Below are 21,427 nucleotides of genomic sequence, written 5' to 3' on the forward strand. Positions count from 1 at the left end.
GGTTTTTGCTAGTTAATTGGGGATAAGAGTCTCACAGACTTTTCTGCCCAGGCTAGCTTCCATCTCAGAACCTCAGGCATGACTCCTCTCCCAAAGTGGACTGACCTAGGCTCAGCAGCCTGAGCAGTGGTAGCTCTCAGTTGCTGCTCTATCCCCGTGGCCATAAAGATAGTCAGGACATGTGAGGCTGTGGGGCAAGGGAGGAGCTGGAATAAGTAGCAAAACAGTATGGTGTCAGAACTGATCACAAACCTGTGAACCATAGGCTCCTGGGTCCGCTATTCTTTTTTATTTTGTTGTTCATGGGGTTTGAACTCAGGGCCTAGGCATTGTCCCTGAGCTTTTTGGCTCAAGGCTAGCACTGTACCACTTTGAGCCACAGTGCCACCTTGGGTTTTTAAATGGTTAACTGGAAATAAGAGTCTCACAGAGTTTCCTACCTAGGCTACCTTTGAATCATAATCCTCAGATCTCAGTCTCCTGCATAGTTTGATTTATAGGTGTGAACATCATTACCCAGCTTTTCTTTTAAATTAGCTTATATCAGTTATACAAGGGAAAGGGTGTTATATCACACATTTACACTATATTGTCAACCTCACCCCCTTTATTACATGCCCTTCCTCTCTACCCCCACTCTATTCCTTTTTTTTGGCAGTCATGGGGCTTGAACTCTGGCTTAAGTGCTGTTCCTGAGCTATTCAGCTCAAGGTGAGCGCTTTCCCACTTGCGACACAGTGCCATTTCTGGTTTTCTGGTGGCTAACTGGAGATGAGTTTCATGGAGCCAGGCACTGGTGGCTCATGCCTGTAATCCTAGCTATTCAGGAGGCTGAGATCTGAGGATTGAGGTTCAAAGCCAGTCTGGGCAGAAAGTCTGTGAGACTCTTATCTCCAATTAACCACCAGAAAAAACAAAAGTGGCATTGTGGCTCAAATGGTAGAGTGCTCACCTTGAGCTGAAGAGCTGAGGGACAGTACCAAGGCCCAGAGTTCAAGCCCCATGATCGATAAAACAAAACAAAACAACAACAAAAAAGAGTCTCATAGACTTTCCTGCCTGGCTGGCTTTGACCGTGATCCTCAGATCTCAGCCTCCTGAGTAACTAGGATTACAGGCATGAGCCACTGGTGCCTGGCTCTATTATTTCTTTCTAGGCAATTTCTGTTCAGGACAGCTTCAGGGTCAAATTCTAGTTTATCCTTTAGGCTCACTACCTGTGTGTGCTCTTTGCCTGATTGTGTATCCAGATCTGAGTGCTCTGAGATGCTCATTTTCTTCTTCACAAGCTGGAGACCTTTTTCCCTGATGAAATATCCCAGTGGGTAACCTATAATCTACAACAGGAAGGCCACAGGAAATATGACAATATAGTTCCACCTTCAAGCCTCAGTATTGGAGTGTCTGAAATGATAGGCAGGAAGACTATCCCCTCTCTCTAGATCTGCAAGCATTAACTCCACCTATACTTAAAATCTCAGCTGAGTAATTCAAGTCTGGCTCACTTTAATATTTATTCCATCCATACCCATCTGTCAATATGGAAATCTATTACTCAGGACTCAGTCTCTGCTCTTGGTATTTCTGATTTTGAAAAATCAGGTGGATACCCCCTGGAGATCATGTAGTCTCTTGAATGAAAGTAATTATATACTTGGATGAACAATACTACTACACCTATCCTTGTTTTAAATTTTCTTATGAGTCTCTGACCTAGTGATGGTTGTGTATCATTCACACTTCACCAAAAGCCAATTCCCTGACCTTCAACTTATCTGGGAAGAGCTGGCAATCACTTCTTTGTCTCTAAACCACTAAAGATTATGGTTATATATATGCTTGTTTTCACGTTACAGCTTTTCCTCCTACCAAATATGGAACTTTGGATTTGTTATTTTATTTGAGACAAAATTTCACTATGTATTTGAGGCTGGCTTGGCATTCTGTATGTAGTCAAGACCAGCTTCAAACTTTTGACCCTTCTGCCTAGACCTCTAGAGTACATGAGATTACAGGTATGTATAATACTTAATTAGTCAACTTATTGTATATATATTTTTTTGGGGGGGGGTCCAGTCATAAGGTCTGAACTCTGGGCCTGGGCGCTGTCCCTCAGCTCTTCAGCTCAAGGCTAGCACTCTACCACTTGAGCCACAGCGCCACTTCTGGCTTTTTTCTGTTTGCTTATGTGGTGCTGAGAAATCGAACCCAGGGCCTCATGCATGCAAGGCAAGCGCTCTACCACTGAGCCACCTTCCCAGCCCCTGTATATATTTTTTGTGCCAGTCCTGGGGCTTGACTTCAGGGCCTGAACACTGCCCCTAGGATTTTAAATTTTTCCTAGCACTCTACCATAGTTCTACTTTTGGCTTTTTGGTGGGTAATTGGAGATAAGAGGCTCACAGATTTTCTTGCCTGCACTGTGTTCAAACTGGCTTCTCAGATCTCTGCCTCCTGAATAACTAGAATTACAAGCTTGAGCCATTGGTGCTCTACTATACTCCCTTTTTAAGTTATTTATTTTATTTATTTATTTATTTATTTTTAGGTCCGGTCGTGGGGCCTGAACTCTGGGCTTGGGCATTGTCCCTCAGCTCTTCAGCTCAAGGCTAGCAGTCTCCACTTGAGACATAGCGCCACTTCTGGCTTTTTTCTTTTTGCTTATGTGGTGCTGAGGAATCGAACCCAGGGCCTCAGGCATGCATGCAAGTGCTGTACCACTGAGCCACCTTCCCAGCCCTTATTTATTTATTTATTTTTGTTGGTTATGGGGCTTGAACTCTGGGCCTGGGCACTGTCCCTGAGCTCTTCAGCTCAAGGCAAGCACTCTACTGTTGAGCCACAGCACCACTTCTGGTTTTCTAGTGCTATGAATTGGAGATAAGAGTCTCATGTACTTTCCTGCCCAGGCTGGCTTTGAACCGCGATCCTCAGATCTCAGCCTCCTGAGTAGCTAGGATTACAGGTGTGAGCCACTGGTGCCGGCTCTTTTTATTTTATTTTATATTTTATACATTTTTACAGTTACATGAACAAGATAATGAGTACATTTCTTATCAAGCATTGTTGCCTCCTCCTTTGTTTTACCTCTACTATCCCTTCCCTCCCACTTCCACATCTACACTCCTCACCCCCCAACTAAATTGTAAAGTTTGTTGTTCAACAGCATCTTGTACATCTCATTGTTACAATGAGTCAACCTGTATCCCTATTTAAACATTTTGTTTTTTCCTTTCCCCTCCCAAAATTATACTGACATCAAATACAGTGAAAACTTGGATTAAACTGTGGGGGAGTTCTTTTTATTTTTGACAGTACTGGAGATTGAAACCAGGCCCTTGCGTATGCTAGGCAAGTGCTTTACCACTGGGCTACACCCCAATCCCTATAGTTATGCTGGATGATTTCTGGCCTCAGTTTCCTTATTTATTCAATGGGAGAGGAAGTAAAAACCACTTCTTTGTACTGTCCTGACACAGAATGAGCCAAAATAAGCATTTTTCTTGTTTCTGCTACATTGCAAGCATTCCTGTGCTATTATTATTTTATTACTCATTTCCTTCTTATGTCACACCAAATATATCTCTTTGGGAGATTTCCTTCAGCATCATCAACCTGGATATCATACGCATATTCAAATTTATTACCTACTTTCTTTCATAACTCATAATTTGCCTTATTATAACACACCGTCCAACTGTTTGTTTTACATTATCATTTCCATCTATGGTATGCCTTTCTGCTTACTAGTAAATTAACTGTCTTAATTTTTATATATGCTTATATTCCTAATGTTTTCTTCTTTATCACTATTCTCTCAATATATCACCCTTTTTCCACTAGATTGCTTAGTGGATTCTTTTAAAAATTTTTAAAATTTATTATTATTATTATTATTATTCATTGTTGGTGGTGGGGATGGTCATGGCGCTTAAACTTTGGGCTTGGGGACCATCCCTAAGCTCTTCAGTTCAAGGCAAGTGCTCTACCACTTGAGGCCACAGTGCCACTTCTGGCTTTTTCTGTTTATGTGATACTGAGGAATCATACCAGGGCTTCATGCATGCTAAGTCAGCACCCTACCACTATGCTACATTCCCGGTCTCCCTTAGCTTTTTTTGCTTTTTTTTTTTTTTTTGTCAGTCATGGAGCTCGAACTCTGGGCCCAGGTGCTGTCCCTCAGCTGTTCAGCTCATGGTAAGCGCTTTACCACTTCAGTCACAGTGCCACTTCTGGCTTTTTCTGTTGTGATGCTGAGGAATTGAACTCAGGCCCTCATGCATGCAAGGCAAGCACTCTACCACTGAGCCACCTTCCTAGCCCTCCCTTAGCTTTTTTGAAAGGCAGGTATTCTACCACTTAAGTCACAGTTCCACTTTTGGAATTTTGGTGGTTAATTGGCTACGACTCTCACAGATTTGTCACCTATCTTGGTTTCAAACAATGATCCTCAGATCTCAGCCTCCTGAGTGGCTAAGATTGTAGGCATGAAACACCAGTACTCAGCAAGATCTTTTTTTTTTTTTTTTTTTTGGGGGTCCGGTCGTGGGACCTGAACTCTGGGCCTGGGCACTGTCCCTCAGCTTTTCAGCTCAAGGCTAGCGCTCTACCACTTGAGCCACAGCGCCACTTCCAGCTTTTTTCTTTTTGCTTATGTGGTTGGTGCTGGGGAATCGAACCCAGGGCCTCAGGATGCAAGGCAAGCGCTCTACCACTGAGCCACCTTCCCAGACCCTCAGCAAGATCTTTCTGTTTAGGTATACCTCAGCATACATCAAGACATACTGAGTGTGCAGTAAGTGTATAAGGAAGTGCTAAAACAGAACCTTTCATTTGGAAATCTCTAGAAATATCTTTGCTTCAAGAATTTGCAATATCCCTTGGTTTTGTTGACTATCTGTGCCAGGAGAGGCAGAATCTTTTTGGTAGACTAATGAGGACTTGGTGAGGGGGTTTTTGTAGAATGGAATGACAATTACTGTGAGAAAAGATGCATAGGACTGTGTGTATACTGCATGAGAGCTGAGTGGGGTCACATGACAGGGAAGCAGGGGGAAGGAACTGAGAACAGCAGATGCTAAGCTAGAAAGAACACCATGGCCAGATCAGCTGCTTTGAAACAGCCATTCCCATCTGCTATGTTGGAGGTCACTCCTTTTTTTTTTTTTTGTCGGTCGTGGGCTTGAACTCTGGGCCTGGGCACTGTCCCTCAGCTCTTCAGCTCAAGGCGAGCGCTCTACCACTTGAGCTACAGCGCCACTTCTGGTTTTCTGGTAGTTTATTGGAGATAGGAGTCTCACGGTCTCTCCTGCCTGGGCTGGCTTTGAACCGAGATCCTCATATCTCAGCCTCCTGAGTAGCTAGGATTACAGGCGTGAGCCACCAGCGCCCGGCTGGTCACTCCTTTTAATGGGCCTTCTGGACACTTCCTCTTGCCAATGTCAGTCTGTCTGACCATGGACCTGACCTTTATGCCCATTCAGGGTCTGGAGGATCAATATGGAAAGTGGAAAGAAGGTTCTCAGCCCCTTCCAAGTGTTTGGCAGAGAGGGCCTGAGACCTTTCTTGGGTTGAGACCAGGAGATTAAAAAAGAGATAAAAAGGGAGGGGGTGCTGGGAAGGTTGCTCAGTGGTAGAGTGCTTGCATTGCATGCAGGAGGCCCTGGGTTCAATTCCTGAGCACCACATAAACAGAAAAAGCCAGAAGTGGTGTTGTGGCTCAAGTGGTAGAGTGCTAGCCTTGAGCTGAAGAGCTAAGGGACAGCGCCTAAGGCCCAAAGTTCAAGCCCCACGATGGACAAAAAAAAAAAAAAAAAAAGCTGGGTGCCTGTAATCCTAGCTACTCAGAAGGCTAAAATATGAGGATGGCAGTTCAAAGCCAGCCCAGGCAGAAAAGTCCCTGTGAGACTCTTATCTCCAATTAAACACTCAAAACCTAGAAGTAGAGCTGTGGCTCAAAGTGGTAGAGCCCTAGCCTTAAGCAAAAGAGCTGAGAGACAGCGCCCAGGCCCTGAGTTCAAGGCCTTCAACTGCAAAAAAAAAAAAAAAAAAATCAACTGGATGCTAGTGATGGCTCATGTTAATAATCCTAGCTGCTCAAGAGGCTGAGATCTGAGATCTGAGGATCACTGTTTGAAGTTAGCTGCTCAAATAGGAAAGCCCGTGAGAGTCTTACTTCCAATAAACTACCCAAAATAATTATTAAAAAAAAACCCCAGAAGTGGAGCTGTGCCAAATGGTACAGTGCTGGCCTTGAGCCAAAACACTCAGGGACAGTGCCTAGGCACTGAGTTCAAGTCTTAGTAATGACACCAATAAAGATTACTAAAAGAGAGAGCCTTGACCCAGCCCCTTTTCCCATTGGATGCCACCCTCCCAGAGCTCCTAGGTTGGTGCCATCTTTCTTTCTTTCTTTCGTTCCTTCCTTCCTTCTTTTCTTTTTGCCGGTCCTGGGGCTTAAACTCTGGGCCTGGGCGCTGTCCCTCAGCTCTTCAGCTCAAGGCTAGCACTCTACCACTTGAGCCACAGTGCCAGTTCCAGCTTTCTTTTCTGCTTATGTGATGCTGAGGAATCAAACCCAGGGCCTTATCCATGCAAGGCAAGCGCTCTACCACTGAGCCACCTTCCCAGCCCGGTTGATGCCATCTTTCAAGAAAAGAGAGAGGCAAGCCTGGTATCAGTGGCTCACACCTGTAATCCTAGCTACTCAGGAGGATGAGATCTGAGGATTATAGTTCAAAAACTCTGTGAGACTTTTATCTCCAATAAACCACTCAGAAAACCGAAGTGGCCCTGTGCCTCAAGTGGTAGAGCGCTTGCCTTGAGCTGAAGAGCTGAGGGACAGTGCGCAGGCCCAGAGTTCAAGCCCCACGATCAACCAAAAAAAGAAAAAAGAAAAGGGAGAAGTAGATGGGTGAATGGACCCTGAGGTATGTGGAGGGGACTGTAATAGGGTGATGGAGCCTCAACCTCCACTGTATTCTGGACTCTCTTCCTACACATATCTTCACAGCCCATGGGTTGTGTGTATGCATGCATGCAACCAACTATACCAAGACCCCCATCTCTGAGAGAGTCCGGTGTCTATAGAAATAGAATAGGGTCAGAGAGTGAGGGAGGGTGATTGGCTCCCCTCCTCTCCAATAACCACTCATCCCGTAGGACCTTGTGAGCCTGCAGAAGTGACAAGAGGTCAGAGTCAGAAGGTCTCTCTAATCGGGATGGACCTTGCTTTGTTGTTTTTCTGTGGTGTTGGCCACTGTTGGGCCTGTTTTGCAGAGGCCAGCATCAGACCCTCATGCAGCTGTGACATGGTCCCCACCCCCTCCCGGGTACTCCCACTTCTGACTTACACTCCCACTGTAAGAAATATGAAGCAGGGCCTGGGAAGGTTGCTCCGTGGAAACGTCCTTGTCTAGCATGATGAAGCCCCAGGTTTGATTCCTCAAAACCAGAAGTAGTGCTGTGGCTCAAGTGGTAGAGTGCTAGCCTTGAGCAAAAGGAAGCTCAGAAATAGTGCCCAGGCCCAGAGTTGCCCCAACACTGGCAAAAAAAAAGAGAGAAAAAATATGAACTAATCTTTCTTACAGACCCCCATGGAGTCTCATCCCCTAATAAATTTTTTTTATCAATTGTGAGCTTGAATTCAGGGCCTGTGCACTGTCCCTGAGAGTCTCTTTGCTCAAGGCTAGCACTCTACCACTTGAGCCACAGCAGCACTTCCAGCTTTTTCTGTGTATATGGTGTTGAGGACTCGAACCCAGGGCTTCATGCATGCTAGGCATGCACTCTACCACTAAGCCACATTCTCAGTCCCCACTAATAATTTTGAGGTGAGGCTTTTCCAGCCAACTTGGCAGTTGCTCTGAACACAGCATCCTCTCTAGACCCCAAATCCCCACCTCAAATCTCCACTTTTTTTTTTTTTTTTTGGTGCCAGCGTTGGAGTTTGAACTCAGGGCCTCACACTCTCACTTAGCTTTTACACTTGAGGTTGGAGATCTGCCACACCTCTACTTCCAGCTTTTTGGTGGTTAATTGGAGGGAACAGTCTCATTGATTTGACTGCCTCAGCTGGCTTTGAACCCAAATCCTCAGAACTCAGTTCCTGAATAGTTAGAATTATCGTCATAAGCCATCAGTGCCCAGCCAAATCCCCACTTTCTAAAATGTTCCTAAATAAAATAAAATAAAATAAAATGTTCCTATTCTCTTCCTACCGTCTTCTCAAGGGTAGGTGGACAGAACTCACCTGCCTGTGGCCCTTGGGTGGTACCTCACTGCGTCACGAGTATAGAGGCCACATGAACAAATGCACACCAAATGCAGGAAGACACAGAACCTCCACTCGAATGGTTCCATTGGGTGAAGGGTTTGTTCATTCTGCCATCTTCCTGGATCCTCAGCACCCCCTGCAGGGAATATAGGTGGGTAAGTCACACAGTATTTGGCAAAGGCCACTCTACCCTGATGTGGCTTCTATCAGTGCCCACAGATACTGTACTGTTTCAGGTAAATCTGTGTCTCTCTGTTGTCTACCAAGCAAAATACTTGGCACACTTCTGGGGGCCTGGCTGGGGTCCAGTGTTGACCTGAGGTGTTTCTGAGGCTAGATGAGCACATGCTGGGCCTGACCTCAGAGTCCCTTCTGATGCCTCATCTCCACAGGAAGACCCAGTCAATACTGCTGAAATGCAGAATTTCCTGTAGGGGAAACACCAGGTGACCCCAGAAGCCCCTTTGCTTACCTACCCACCCCCCTCACATACATTCCCCCACACTCCTTCCTTGAGAGTCTTTTTTAGGAGCAAAAAATAGACTCAAAAGTGCCAGCTGTGTGATCCTCACATACACATGACCATTATTTTCAGGATTTCTTATGTTGTTCCAATGACATATTAGTCATTTCCTGTTTCAATTACTAATCCCATACAGTGAATTTTGATATCCAACATGACAAGTGGTCCTCTTGGATAGTCCTTTAACTTTTCTTTTTTTTTTTTTTTTTTTGTCGGTTGTGGGGCCTGAACTCTGGGCCTGGGCCCTGTCCCCCAGCTCTTCAGCTCAAGGCTAGCACCTACCATTTGAACCATAGCAACACTTCCGGCTTTTTTCTGCTTATGTGGTGCTGAGGAATCAATTCCAGGGCCTCATGCATGCAAGGCAAGCGCTCTACCACTGAGCCAACTTTCCAGCCCCTCCTTCACCTTTTCATCTTATTGCGGGGGGGGGGGGCAGTACTTGACTTGAACTCAGAGCTTTGTGTTCTTGCTTAGCATTTCCATTCAAGGCTAGAACTCTATCACTTGAGCCACGGTGCCACTTCTGGCTTTTTGCTGATTTATTGGAGATGAGGCTCACATACTTTATACCCAGGCTGGCATCACACTGGGATCCTCAAATCTCAGCTCCCTGAGTAGCTAGGATCATAGTTGTGAGTACCAATGCCTAGCTGCCAGAGCTTTTCTATAAAAACCATTCTTGCAGGGTGCCAGCGGCTCATGTCTGTATTTCTAGCTACTCAGGAGGCTGAGATCTAAGGATCAAAGTTCAAAGCCAGCCCAGGGAGGAAAGTCAGTGAGACTCTTATCTTCAACTAACCACCAGAAAACTGGAGGTTGGCACTGTGGCTCAAGTGGTAGAGCACTCACCTTGAGCTGAAGAGCTCAGGGACAGTGCCTAAGCTCAGAGTTCAAGCCCCACAACCAACCAAAAAAAAATTCTCCCATCCCCCCTTCTAGGATTGCACTTCTTTCTGAGATAATAGCTCACAGAGCCCTCATCTCGTCTGGCAAAATTAAGAAACCTACATTTCCTTTTCTCCAAGATCCTAATCTCATCATTTGTGAGTTGGCACTGAGGTCACAGGCTGGATTTCCTATGACATTCTCACAAACAACCTGCTAACAGTGCTCATCCACCTGTAAGAAATATTCACATGGTTCACTTTTGTCAATCCTTGGGCTTGAACTCAGGGTCTGGAAACTGTCCCTGAACTACTTTTTGCTCAAGGCTAGCACCCTACCACTTGAGCCACAGTGCCGCTTCCAGCTTTTTCTGTTTATGTGGTACTGAGCAATCAAACGCAGGGCTTTGTGCAGGCTAGGTAAGCACTCTACCACTAAGCCACATTCCCAGCCTGACTCACCTTTTATCATGGACAATAGACTTCAACTGGATGAGAGGCACTGTAGCTTGAAAAACACAACTATTAGCAGCCAACATGATTATATAAGTAATCACTTCAAAGTCATGACCAGGGCTGGACCCAGAGATTGAGAAATAGTAGACATTCTAAACCTGGAAGTTTCTGTTTGCAACTGGAGGCCACAGTGTGAAGCATTGCCCAGTGGCTGTTGAATTTCCTAGAGTGCTATGGGTGCCCCATAGAGAAGGTTCAATGGGAAGACAGATGAGCCAGTGATGAGCTCTGAGCCCAACTAATGAACATCTCATCCACCATGCTAGTCACACGGACAGGTGGCACACTTGGGTATAGTCTCTGTTCCCTCTCATAGGGCCTTCTGCTCACTTCACTCAGGACTGAACCAAGTGCATGGGGGTGTGCATGTGGTAAGGACGGGAAAACTGGTCTTTGGATCCTACCAAGGTTCTATGATTCCAAGGTTCTGAGAGCCATTGTGCATCATCTCCATGCACAAGGGAGTGAACCAATCAGGGTCTAGGACGCAGAGAAGCACAATTAGACCCAGCGACAGGCAACATTGCCTCTCACTCCTTGTGCCTTCAACAGCTTTCTTCCAGAGAAACCACAGTGATTTGAGAGGTTATATAGCCTGACCTAACTAGAAAATATGACATCTTTTTATGTCCTCACCAAGTTTATCTGCCGGATGAGTCTCAACCCTGCTGGGTACTGGGGGAGGAGAAAAGAGTTATGCCTTCCAAGTGCTAGAGAGATGCTCTGTAGAGAAGTGGGTAGGAACCCAGACTGGAGACATAGGAGTTTTCATTTCCTATTCCAGCTCTGTGTCACCTTGGGCAAGTCTCTCCATCTCTTTTGGGACCCAAACATTGAGAATACCATGGACAGTTGCCTCTAGTCTTGGCCCTGTGTCAGACTCAAAACCCTGCTCAAAGCTTTTGGGGGAAGAGTCGTGAGCAGCTACCTGTGGCAGTGGGTGAAAGACTATGACAGGCTTGTGTGGAGGAGTGCATGGGGGTGGTGTGAGCTGGTCTGGACTGTATGTTCCTTGTTAGTGTCCAGTTCTGGGCACTTGGGACACAGTTGCCCTTCACATCACTTCTTGCCCTTCATTTATACTATCCTGGAACTTGATCTTTTACCTCTCAGTATTTATTAAGCAAATTAGGCACAGAGTCCCTGACATGTAACTCTTTCCTAAGATCCATATAGTGTTTTCTCTTTAACTCTGCTTTTCTTTTTCTAATTTGGGAATCAAAATCAGGGCCTCACATTCTGCCATTTTTGCAGTGGTGGTTTTTGCTCTCTCATTCTACCCACCCCCCACCTCTCCTTTTTTACCCTCCCTCCCTCCCTCCCTCCCTCCCTCCCTCCCTTCCTTCCTTCCTTCCTCCCTTTATTCCTTCCTTGCCAGTACTGAGGCATGAACTCAGGTCCTTAACTTTCCTGCTTACCACTCAAAGTGGCTCTATCACTTAGCCATACTTCCAGTCCAGCATTTTTTCTGGCTAATTGGAGATGAAGTTTCACGTCTCACAGATTTTTCTTCTCAGGCTGACTTTGAACTGCTTTCCTCCAGGGTTTAGTCTCCTGAATAGCTAGGGTTACAGCTGTGAACCACTGGTCCCTGGCTGCATGCAATAGTTTCAAGATAAGTTCTTGCTCTATACCCAGGTTGGCCTGGACCAAAGGTGCTGTCTTTCCCAAACTTGGAATGAAGGGGACTATGGCCAAGGGAGCAGGCAGGTACCAATTGCTAAGCATTACCACATTGCTAAACATAAAGACTTCACTTAGCAAATGCAACAGGAATTGCAAAGGGGTCAAGGGAACAGAAGAGGGATTCCAGACATAGACTTGTGTATGGCACAAGATGAAAGATTGGATGGGCACTGCTTATCAGACTTTCTTTCCTTCCTTCCTTCCTTCCTTCCTTCCTTCCTTCCTTTTTCTTTTTTCTTTTTGCCAGTCCTGGGGCTTGAACTCAGGGCCTGGGTACTATCCATGAGCTGCTTTTGCTCTACCACTCGAGCCACAGCACCACTTGTGGCTTTTTCTGATTCTATGGTAATGAGGAATAGAACCCAGGGTTCATGCATATTAGGCAAGCACTCTATCACTAATCCATATTCCTAGCCCTAGACTTTTCTTATGGCAACCACTAGTGTAGGTGTGTAGTGTACATGTGTGTATGTGTGTGTGTGACAAGGAGGTGACAGGAAGAGGCCTCTTATGTGGAATTCTCTTTTCATTCATCTTTTCCAGGCATTCTCAGCTGTGCCGTCTTCCTGAGCCTGGAGTGGCATCCACCAGACATGGATAAAGAACTATCTGTGGCCAGCTACAGCTCATCTGACGTGAATATGGAGGACCAGTCGCAGAAAGACTTTAAACCCCGAGGGGCTTCTAATAACATACTGACCTATTTAATCAGCAGACAGCTGGGGAAGCCCAGAAATGACGTGGATCTGTCCAAGTGGGTGTGGATGCTGCCGTGAGCGGCCCAGTGCAAAGCAGCGCTTGCCAAAAAGTCATGCGATTTACTTACGTCTAACCTGAAACTAGAAAAAGAAAAAGAACCAGAACAACAAACTTTCCCCGTTTGAACCATTAAATGAGTTACATTTTAACTACTTTTGTTGTGCTGTAATTGGTTTTCTTTTTGGTGTGTGTGTGTGTGTGTGTGTGTGTGTGTGTGTGTGTGTGTGTGTGTGTGTGTGTGTGTGTGTGTGTGTGTGTGTGTGTGTGTGTGTGTGTGTGTGTGTGTACTGGGGTTGAACTCAGGGCTTCTTGTTCACTCAGTTTGCTTGCTTATGGTTGGTGTTCTACCATTTGAACCAAAATGCCTCCAGCCCAGTGTTTTGCTGGTTAATTAAAGATGGAGGCTCAAATTTTTTTTCTGTCCTGGCTGGCTTTGAATTATGATCCTCTGATCTCAGCCTCTTTAGCAACCAGGGTTACAGGCATGAGTTACTTGCACCTGACATAATGTGTGATATATCATTCTTGTAATACAGGACCAGAGATTCTGCCCATCCTGATATTCCCCTCAGGAGATCCCAGACTCATCATTGCAGGTCACAACCTTTCCACCAATAATGTGAAAAATAAGTAAATATGCATCATAAATATGTGAATATGCATTCACTTCTTGAGCAGACAAACATTATGCCCCCCCTTTTTTTTTGGTCAATTGTGGGGCTTGAACTCTAGGCCAGCTGTCTCTGGGCTGATTTTGCTCAAGGCTAGCACTCTACCACTTAGAATCACAGTGCTACTTCCAGCTTTCTGGTGGTTAATTGGAGATAAGAGTCTCATGAACTTTTCTGCCTAGGCTAGCTTTGAACTGTGACCCTCAGATCTCAGCCTTCTAAGTATCTAGGATTACAGGTGTGAGCCACCAGCACCCAGTTTAACTCCCTCTTAACTCTAATTGTTACCTGGTGAAGAGACAGTGTTGAAAAGCAAAGCAGATCTGGGTGGAAGGTCTGGGACACTGTTAATATCTCCTGGGCCCTTCAGGATTAAGAACTCTGGTCCTTATCACCAAAGAAGTGTCACCAGAAGGATACTATTGTAGTTAAAGAAATATGATCAGGCCACACTGGACTGAAGAGAACTCCTTTGACCAAAAGGAAGCCAGCCTGTAGTCAAGAAGGCCTGTGAGAATGGGACACACATGTGATCCTAACTACTCAGGAGGCTGAGATCTGAAGATTGAGGTTTGAAACCAGCCCAGGCAGAAAAACCCATGAAACCCTTATCTCCAAATAATCAGCAAAAAGTCAAAAGTGAAACTGTGGCTCAAGTGGTAGAGCACCAGACTTGAGCAAAAAAAAAAAAAAAAAAAGCCAAGGGGGAGTGAAAGGCTTTGAGTTGAAGCTCCAGTACCTGCACGCGCACGCACACACACACACACACACACACACACACACACACACACACACACACACACACACACACAAACAAGGCAGACCTTTGTCTCATTCTCTTGGTTGGTTGGTTTGCTTGTTTAATTTGATCTATCAGCTTTTGCTCTTTTTTTTTCTTACCAGAAGGTTTAATCACATTTGATACAGGTAAATATAACTTACTGGAGGGGCATGCTATCATAATATTGCTGATTTTTAATTTTTTTTTGTTGTTGTTGGTCATGGGGCTTGAACTCTGGGCCTAGTCGCTGTCCCTGAGCTCTTCAGCTCAAGGCAAGCGCTCTACCACTTGAGCCACAGCGCCACTTCCAGTTTTCTGGTGGTTTATTGGAGATAAGAATCTCAGGGACTTTCCTGCCCAGGCTGGCTTTGAACAGCAACCCTCAGATCTCAGCCTTCTGTTGTTTTTTTTTTTTGGGGGGGGTCCACGGTCATGGGGCCTGAACTCTGGGCCTGGGCGCTGTCCCTCAGCTCTTCAGCTCAAGGCTAGCGCTCTACCACTTGAGCCACAGCACCACTTCCGGCTTTTTTCTTTTTGCTTATGTGGTGCTGAGGAATCGAACCCAGGGCCTCATGCATGCAAGGCAAGCGCTCTACCACTGAGCCACCTTCCCAGCCCAGATCTCTCAGCCTTCTGAATAGCTAGAATTACAGGCGTGAGCCACCTGTGCTCGGCAATATTGCTGACTTTTGTGGTTTATGAAAACTTAACTGCTTAGCATATCTCTAAGTGGTAATTGTTTTGGGGGTATGAACAGATTGGGTCTGCCATAGAGGATCGACAAACTTGTCTTAGGCTAGCAGCTTGGGACCTTTATTCAGATTTGTTCAGACACCTGATTTATCAGGAAGAATTATTTCATATCTAAATCTCCAAGAATAAAGGAGTAAAATGTCTCAGAGAAGAATTTTAGAAGAGCATCCTGGGAAAGTAGGATGCAGACATTCTCATTTGTTATCCTGAGACTCAAAATAAATTTTTTTGTTTTGTTTTTGTCCGTTGTGGGGCTGGGAGCCTGAGACCTGGGCACTGCCCCTAGCTCTTTTACTCTATTACTTGGAGGAGCCACAACACCACTTCTGATTTTCTGAGTGGTTCATTGGAGATGAGTCTCATAGACATTCCTGCCCAGGCTCGTTTCAAACCATGACCCTCAGATCTCAGCCTCCTGAGTAGCTAGGATAAGGTCATGAGCCACCAGCACCCAGCCATAAAGTTGCTTTTCTAAAATTAAAAAAAAAATTTGTGTGTGTGCTGGTACTGGGGTTTGAACTCAGGGCCCCAGTTCTGTCCTTTAGCTTTTTTTTTTTCTCAAGTCTGGCACTCTACCACTTAAGCCATGGCTCCACTTCCAGCTTTTGGGTGGCTAACTAGAGATAAGATTCTCACAGACTTTCCTGCTTGGGCTGGGCTTTGAACCCCAATCCTCAGATCTGAGCCTTCTGAATAGCTAGGATTAACAGTGGGAGTCACTGACTCAGCTTAAAGAATCTTCTTAGAACTTGTTTTTTTAATGAAGCATGTTCCAGAAACCGGAAGTGAAGAGGCAGAACCTCTGAGTCTGGAGACAGTATGAGATGCCCTAAAGAGAGGCTCATGAGTCTTAGTGAGAACAGAAAAAGGGCCTAACTAGGCAGCCAGACAAAGGTTTCTCTCACAGGGGTTCTGTACCCCTCACCACGGCCTTGAGAAGTCCTGTATGCAGACCCCTAGATATATCACCATGACCTTGAACAGTTGCACACGAGAGTCCCTGGACATCACATCATGGAAGACTGGACTGTGAACAGCAGGCAGACTGGACCCCAGGGGTATGTACCTGAATAGGCACCTAATCAGAAAGTTTAAAGGACACATGGAGAGTTTATTCAGGCTGCTTAGAGCCTCTGATTGGGTCTGGGAATTGCTATAGCCCACAGGCTATCCAATGATCTTGAGAGTCACATAGCATTCTCCTAGAGACATCTTATTAACCCCTACATATGCACTCCAGGTGATTCCCTCCCTTGGCACCTCTCCTGTCTAATAAGAACTCCTCCCTCTTTTTCCTTCCTTCTTTCTTTCTTTCCTTCCTTCCTTCCTTCCTTCCTTCCTCCCTTCCTTTCTTTATACTTTTCTTCCTTCCTGTCCTGGGGCTTGAACTTGGGGTCTGGGTACTGTCTCTGAGGTTCTTTTGCTTAATGCTAGTGTTCTACCACTTGAGTTACAACTCCACTTCTGGCTTTTTTTTGGTAGTTTAATGGAGATAAGAGTCTCATAGACTTTGTTGCCCAGGCTGGCTTTGGACCATGATTCTCAGATCTCTGCCTCCTGAGTAGCTAGGATTATAGGGGTTAGCCACTAGCATCTGACTTACCTTTGTCTTTAATAAATCTTTTCTATTTTATTTCTCTGTGTTCCTGGACTCATTCTTTGAGACCATAGAGACAAAGGAACTGATGCAGATATGGCATTTTTTTTGGTATCATTAGAACTGAGAGAGGGTCATAGAAGAGACTAGACCCTCTGGTCCCAGTGGAATCCTATTGACCATGTGTCTCAACTTGGAGATATTACTGTAAATGAGCCTCAGCTGGACTGCAGCCCCGGCCCCAGCCTCTTGTGGAAGAAACCTCCAGTTGAGTCCTAGGGTCAGAAACCATGACATAGCAAACGATGTGTCTACTGAGTTGAGGGTGAATGTTAATGTTCATTAACAGTGGGCTGCTCATGCAGTATAGTAACCTGAGCACCTGTCCTTCTCTTTGTCCCACCCCTTCTCTCCTCCTGGGCTCTCTTTAGACACATGGGTGACCCTTCCCACCTCCTCTCTGGCTAAACTCACTTCTGACTTTGAATTCCAGATGGTTGGTCCTTCCATCTGGTATACGGTCTCTGGTCTTGTGCAGGACTGGATCCTCTTACATCAACTCTGTTTCAATCAGTGAGGCTTCTTCAGATGCCACGTGGTGACTCCGGCTCTTGCGCTTTTCTGCCACTTTTATTTCTATTGTCTTGTTCCTCCTGTCAGCTTCTGGAGGCAAAAAAAAAAAAAAAAACCCACATGAGCCTTTTTGCTTGAGTGAACTTTACGCCAAGCCTTAACTCAGCTCATGGAAACTAGTTGAGACCTTGTGGTTGAATGATAGGACCTTGGAGCTTCCTGCCCCATGGTCCTGCCACTGGCCAGCCCCAATTGTGGAGATGTGTACTCCTAATTGGAGGTGCAGGAGTGGTTGTTGGCAGGGGAATGGCAGGAATGACCTCTGAGAGTGGGGAAGTAGGGGTGGGGGATGGGGGGGGGGAACTTCCTGCTTCAGCAGCTTCAGTAAAGAAGTGGACACAGAGACCTCTTGTGGTCAATACTCAAACTACACCCATCGATTAAAAACTACCACAACACAAAAAGACACCCTTTGCTTGGATGGTTTACCTCAGTTTACCAAGACCCAGCGGGACCACGCTTTAGGATCTGCACATCCAGGGTCACTAGAAGGGCCCTGGGAACTTCTCTTCTCCCTACTTCCCACACTGTCTCTGGGGTTCAGTTCATTTATAAGGACTCCTCCTCACCACAACCAGGGTAAGGACCTTGGCCCCATTCCACATGAAACCTAAGGCTCCAACGAAGGTAATAGTTGTCCCAGTCCAAGGAAGAGTCCTCCACCATCCTCCCAAGCCCACCAGGCCTCCATCCAGTTGGAAAAGTCTTCCGGGGGTCAGAAGAGGTGAGACTTGAACCCGCATGTCCCTTGGGGTAGCCAAGTCAAAGCTCTACAATATGCAGAAGAGGCCTTCATTCCTGTATCTCCTGCACTCTAGGATCTTGGCCTACTTAAAGGTGCTTAGGCTGGTAGACATGAAATCAAACCCAGTCCTCTCCTGGCTGCCCTGGCCTGGAGCAGGCTCCTACCAGTCCCATTTCTCATCCTTGGGTCAGAACTGGTCCATTGGTGGCACCCAACCCAAGGAGGCTGGAAGCATGGTCACTGTGGATCTATAGAAAGCAGAGAGTGTGTTGGACGCTTGATGACTCATACCCAGAATCCTAGCTACTCAGGAGGCAGAGATCTGAGGATCGTGGTTTGAAGCCAGCCTGGGCAGAAAAGCCCAGGAGACTTTTATCTCTAATGAACCAACAGAAAGCTGGAAGTGTTTCTTTTTTGCTATTTTTCTTTTCTTTTTTTTTTCGTTCTGTATGTTCGTTTATATGTAAGGGACGGCACAGAATGGAGGGACAAAAGATAAACAAATGTAGCAGTGATGCTAGACACTATTTTGAAAATGAACTATACAACTTGTGGGTGGGATGTGAAGGAAAAACTGGGAGAAAGCAAGGGAAAGGTGACATTGTACAAAAAGAAATGTAGTTGGATGCCAGTGGCTCACGTCTCTAATCCTAACTACTCAGGAAGCTGAGATCTGAGGATTGAGGCTCAAAGTCGGCCCAAGTAGAAAAGTCCCGGTGAGACTCTTATCTCCAATTTACCACTCAAAAACTGGAAGTGACATTGTGGCTCAAGTGGTAGAGAGCTAGCCTTGAGCACAAAGAGGCTCAGGGGGGGCTGAGAAGGTGGCTCAGTGGTAGAGCGCCTGCCTTTCATGCATGAGGCCCTGGGTTCGATTCCTCAGCACCACATAAGCAGGAAAAAAAAGCTGGAAGTGGTGCTATGGCTCAAATGGTAGAGCGCTAGCCTTGAGCTGAAGAGCTGAGGGACAGCGCCCAGGCCCAGACTTCAGACCCCACGACTAGGACCCCCCCCCCAAAAAAAAGAGGCTCAGGGACAGTGCCTAGGTCCTGAGTTCAAGCCCCACAACCGACAAAAAGAAAAAAGAAATATACTCTTTATCTGACTTATGTAACTGTAACCCCTCTGGACATCACCTTCATAATAACAATAATTTTTAACACATTTTTATTGTAAAAATACTGTATAGAGAGGTTACAGTTACATAAGCAAGGGAATGAGTACATTTCCTATCAAGCATTGTTGCTTCCTCCTTAATAATTTTTTTTTTAAAGCTGGAAGTGGAGTTGTGGCTCAAGTAGTAGAGTGCCAGACTTGGCAAAATAAGCCAATCAAGAGCTCAAGGCCCAAAGTTCAAGCTCTAGTACTAGGAAAGAAATAAAAAAGCCAGGTGCTGGTAGTGCATGCCTGTAATCCTCACTACTCAGGAGGCTGGGATATGTGGATCATGGTTCAAAGCCAGTATGGGAAAGAAAGTCCGTGAGACTCTCATCTCCAATTAACCACCAGAAAGGTGGAAGTGACACTCACTGTGGCTCAAAGTGGTAGAGTACTGGCCTTGAGCAGAAGAGCTCAAGGGCAGTACCTAGGCCCTGAGTTCAAGCTCCATGACCGACAAAAAAAATAAAAATAGAAAGAAAAAGAAGAAGAAAGAAAGGAGAGGAGGAAGGAAGGAACAAAGCAAGCAAGTAAGCAAGCAGAGAGTAGATTTGGATTGAGAAGCAGAATTTTATACAGCAGGAAGTAGCTACTTGGATTTCTGGTGTTGCTCAAATATGTGAGTGTCTACTGTATGTCAAGCCCTGGGCAGAGAGCTTATTGCACTGCATCAGCTCTCAGCCTGAAAGAAATAAAGACAAGGTAGGAGGTGCTGAGAGACAAAACAAAGCAACAGTGCTCTGGGAGGCAAAGGGAAGAGTCACAGCAAGTGACCTCTACCTTTACAGATAAACCCAGCAGCAGGGACTATGGAAGCATAGAACTTCTGTACAACATACAATTAGGAACACTATACAGCATTAAATCATATTTTCTTTCTTTTCAGGGCTTGACACTGTCCCTATGCTTTTTTTTGCTCTACTACTTTGAGCCACCATTCCACTTCTGGTTTTTAGGTGGTTAATTGGAGACAAGAGTCTCATGGACTGCCCAGGCTGGCTTAGAACCTCAATCCTCCTATCTCAGCCTCCTGAGTAGTAAATATTACAGGTGAGAGCCACCCGCATCTGGCTTAAAACCCATTTTTAAAGCATGGAACAGCAGAGATAGGTGGTTGCAATGAATTAGAAGAGGAACTAGGAACATCAGATGACCCCAACTTTGTAAAACTCTGTCTAAATTTAGAGAAAAATCTACAGATATGTGGGGGGGGGGGACAATTTCATAATGTTTTAGAAAGGTTTTATTTCTATAATGAAACTGATTGCATAGATTTTTTGGGGGGGGGGTCCTGACGTGGGGCCTGACCTCTGGGCCTGGGCGCTGTCCCTCAGCTCTTCAGCTCAAGGCTAGCACTCTACCACTTGAGCCACAGCACCACTTCCGGCTTTTTTCTTTTTTCTTATGTGGTGCTGAGGAATTGAACCCAGGGCCTCAGGCATGCAAGGCAAGCGCTCCACCACTGAGCCACCTTCCCAGCCCCTACATAGATTTTTTAAAATGTGAAATACTGCTGTCTGTAGAAGTACACATAACTGTTTTGTAGACCAGGTGTTCTCGATGTTCTCCCACCCCAGCCCCTGCCAATCACATGAAGCAGACATTTTATTATCTTCATCTTGGAATCCTGGCCCTGCCCCATTAAATACACCTTGAAATGCTGCACTTGGAAAGAGCTCCCCCCCCACCCCCAAAGATAAGTGATTTCCTCTAGAAGGCATCCTCAAAACACTGAGCCTTACAGAGTTTGGATGCTATGTAATAGGAAGCCTGTGAAGATGTGGAAGATAAAAATTGGGCTTCCTTTGGGGAACCTCATGATGGAGATTTGAATTCATGTAAATTTCTCATGTGGCCATCAGAGGGCAGTGAATGACTGGGACTGTGGCATTGCCCACTTCAAGTTTGCCTACTTCAGGAAGTGTTTTGTAATCTAACAAGAAACACTCATTTGTTTTCATTCTCCAGTGTCATTTGGAAGCTGTGAGAATTCCCTATAGTGACACAAATAGGTGACTCACTAACTAGAAGTGACATGTGAAGACATGAGCAATGAAGTATCCACCTCCATTTGTGGTTGTATCTGTCTACCCTCCATCATCTTCCATCCATCCATCATCTATCCTTTGGTCATATGTCTTCTAAATGGCATATCTTTGCATATTTAGTTATGCTAGATCTTTCCAATTATATTGCTCCTTTGTGGGATGGATCTTCCACAGCAAGTAAGTAGTTGGCTTCTCTTAGTGTCAGAATGTAACTCAAATGACAAGGACATGAACCAGCAGACTCAGCAGAAGTCTGTCAGAGTTGGGGAAATCTCATAAATTGATATGGACTACATAGACATTGTCTGGTTCCACAAAGCACCGAGTTTTCTTTTTATTCTGGAAACTTGGCTAGAATCCTTCATGCCCTTAAAGCATATCAGATATGAAATAAT

General features: G+C 45.5%; 1 protein-coding gene and 2 long non-coding RNA genes across 4 annotated transcripts in view; 1 reads left to right on the forward strand and 2 right to left on the reverse strand.

The window, feature by feature from the left end:
* The window catches only part of Shmt1 (serine hydroxymethyltransferase 1), a 46,928-nt gene extending 38,537 nt beyond the window's left edge, over positions 1-8,391 (reverse strand). Inside the window, exon 1 of the mRNA XM_070027579.1 lies at positions 8,252-8,391. The gene's annotated coding sequence lies outside the window, so the exon portion shown is untranslated. The remainder of the gene's footprint in view (positions 1-8,251) is intronic.
* Positions 8,392-10,691: 2,300 nt separating this feature from the next.
* LOC138830813 (uncharacterized) lies at positions 10,692-12,453 on the forward strand. 2 transcript variants are annotated; one of them, XR_011373065.1, is made up of 3 exons: positions 10,692-10,786; positions 11,840-11,911; positions 12,431-12,453. It is a non-coding gene; the product is annotated as an uncharacterized lncRNA (long non-coding RNA). The 2 variants fall into 2 exon arrangements; XR_011373066.1 differs by having other exon boundaries at positions 11,840-11,907; positions 12,431-12,450.
* An 81-nt stretch (positions 12,454-12,534) lies between these two features.
* On the reverse strand, positions 12,535-17,313 carry LOC138830814 (uncharacterized). The gene is made up of 3 exons (XR_011373067.1): positions 17,209-17,313; positions 16,923-17,111; positions 12,535-12,726 (listed from the first exon to the last, which is right to left on the reverse strand). It is a non-coding gene; the product is annotated as an uncharacterized lncRNA (long non-coding RNA).
* Between the last annotated feature and the right edge of the window lie 4,114 nt (positions 17,314-21,427).

The sequence above is a fragment of the Dipodomys merriami genome, unplaced genomic scaffold (genome assembly GCF_024711535.1).
Source record: "Dipodomys merriami isolate MVZ:Mamm:240054 unplaced genomic scaffold, mDipMer1.0.p SCAF_19, whole genome shotgun sequence".
NCBI lineage: Eukaryota > Metazoa > Chordata > Mammalia > Rodentia > Heteromyidae > Dipodomys > Dipodomys merriami.